This window comes from Nothoprocta perdicaria, unplaced genomic scaffold (assembly GCF_003342845.1).
Source record: "Nothoprocta perdicaria isolate Ctin4 unplaced genomic scaffold, notPer1 scaffold_138, whole genome shotgun sequence".
NCBI classification, from domain to species: Eukaryota; Metazoa; Chordata; class Aves; order Tinamiformes; family Tinamidae; genus Nothoprocta; species Nothoprocta perdicaria.
This window is the reverse complement of record NW_020454516.1, coordinates 20,822-23,496: the sequence shown is the minus strand read 5'-3', so window position 1 is coordinate 23,496 and position 2,675 is coordinate 20,822.

The following is a 2,675-nucleotide window of genomic DNA, read 5'->3' as shown; positions in this document are numbered from 1 at the left end:
TGGAGAGCAGCCCTGTAGAGAGGGACCTGGGCATCGTGGTGCATGACAAGGTGACCATGAGGCAGCAGTGTGCCCCGGTGGCCAAGAAGGCCAACGGGATTGATCCAGGGGTGCCTCAAGAAGAGTGTCTCCAGCAGGTYGAGAGGTGATCAGCCTGTTCTACTGAGCTCTGGTGAGGCCACGTCTGGAGACTGTGTCTAGTTCTGGGCTCCCCAGCACAAGAGGGAGGTGGAGCTGCTGGAGAGAGTCCAGCACAGGGCTACGAGGATGATGAGGGGGCCTGGAACATCTGCCCTAGATGGGACTAGATGATCTCCGAGGTTCCTTCCAACCTTAAGGATTCTATGATCCTGTGATGCTGACATGGGGCTCCAAGGCAGCGTCCATTTCCAGTGTTGTTTCTGCCCCGTGGAACATCAAGGAGTTGCTTCATTCCTATCTCTGAGGCTCCTGGTGTGGCTTTGGGTGAAGCTGATGCCCAGGGCAGGATCTCTGACTCTGCRTACTCTGACAGGAGCTGGGAGCTGGTCCCCAAGTGTCTCTGGTTTGCAGGGAGCCTGGTACTGTTTGCAGAGCTGTGGGGAACTTCTTCTGCATTTGCCTGGATCTCTGGGGTTCTTGGGGGTGGTTTCCATCATCCTGGTGTGCAGAAAGCCTTGCTGTCAAGAAATGAATGTCCACAAAGGAGAGGAGTCCTAAATATTTATTTGAATAAAGAAAGGGAGCATCCACTGGGACATACTCTGTCCAAATTGYTGGTGGACACAGCCTCCTCCTATCCTCATCTCCCAGCTGAGGTAGGCCCTCTTTTTTTCCCCATTGGCCAAGGCAGTCAGAAGTTACAGACTTCTTGGCCACCTGTATGAACCCACTGCCTCCTTCCTGTTCTCAGCTGACTTCTTTGTCCCTTGCCAAAGAAGTTCCCTCATTTGAAAGAGCACTGACTCTTGGSTCTGCTCAGTCCTCCCCCTGCCTATATTCCTTTGTCCCACTCATCAGCCAAAGAGTGTGGAGTAGCTCCCTTATTTATAAAGACACCAACTAGCGGGTTCTGCTCCCCTAGGGCAGCCCAGGCCCCTGCAGAGCTGGGTGAGCTCTGTGGAAGCACTCCTGGATTCTCTCTCCACCCTCCATAGCGGTGCTTGTGTGTCTGCAGGTGAGCAAGTGCCGGCGGGCGCCTTCTGAGCACTCTAGTGAGCACCGAGGTCTTTCCTTTGCTCTGCTCCAGAGCCCTGTGTTTGCCCTGCACTGCCCTCTGCACCCCTCAATTCTCTCTTCGGGACCCACTTCGGGAACCCTCCTGGGTTGCCCCAAGCTCTTGGTGCGCCCTGGGGCCCTGCGTTGGCTTTGCAGCACACCACAAGCTTTGTGTTTCTTGTTGCTTGATGTTTCGGTTTGAAAGGGGAGCAAATTCAGGAAGAGATTAATCCTCTTGGCTTCCAGAAGATGCTCRCAGGTGGCTGTATTCCTCTCTTAATGGGGTTACCCAATAGTGTGGTAGCTGTAGGCCCTGACTGTGGCTGCACCAGATTCACAGTCTGTCAGCTATAGGTCTGACTGCATTTAAACCAAACAGTCAAGTTCACAGTTAGCACGAATTATTCAAGTGTAACTTTTACAAAGCAGGTTTTGGATGTCTGCACAGGAATTTCTCCACTACCCCGTGGAGTTCTTGGCTAGCTCCAATGTACCAATGTGCAATAACCACCCCTCAAGAAGATGGGAGAGGTCTTGCAAGCTCCAGGAGTCTCCTCTTCAGACAGCATGTGGACCCGAGGGCAGAGTCCTCCCTTGCACCCCACTGCATCCAGGGAGAAGCCATTCCGACACTGAAAGCCAAAGGTTAACTTTAAACCCTAGTTGAGTTGGGATGTGACGAAGTGCTCCTCCTTTGTGCAAGGAGGGATGTTGGTGATGACACAAACACAGTGACTCCTTTTGTGGGACAGGGGCCGTCCTTGACAGGATCATCCTGTCCTGCAGCACAAAGGGGCCATTGGGAACCGACCACCCTGGCTGCCCCTTTGTCCCTGTGCCCRGGGCCAGGGCTTGRTCTCAGCTCCCACCAGKCTGCGGTGGGGCCGGCTCTGCTGCCCCGGCCACCCCAGCTGTCCCTGATGGGGCTCGTGGCCCCATCCCATTTGGTGAAGGGCGGCAGCTGCCGGCCCTGAGGCTGGGATGAGTCACAGGTGGGGCTGGGAGCTAAAGGCCGTGGGTGGGCACAGCCTGTGGCTGAGGTGGAAGTGGAGGGAGGCCCAGGCCCCTGTTGGAGCTGCTCTGCAATCTGACAGCTGCTGCTGGGCCCGGTGCCGCAGGAGGTTAGCAAAGACATGGGGTGTGAGTGGGGCTGGGGGTCCTGCTCGTGCCGGGGAACTCAGGCAATGCAGCCCGCTCCCCTAGGATAGGGAAGCTGACCCAGGGCCAGGAATGGTGGCCTCCTGTGGCAATGGGGTGGAGGACATGGTGGGCCAGAGTGGTGCCACGGGCTGTGGAGAACCCTCTCATGCCTCCCAGGTGGCCTCTTCTGCTCTGCTTCCTCTGTTGTCYGTGCCTTGGGTCTTTTTTTTCCCTAGCTTCTCCGCATTGATCTCGGCTTTGTGAGCCCTTTTCTCCCAGAGTCAGTGACATTTGACTAACYTGGGGCTTGCGGGGAGCCACAGAGCTGCCAGGTTGTG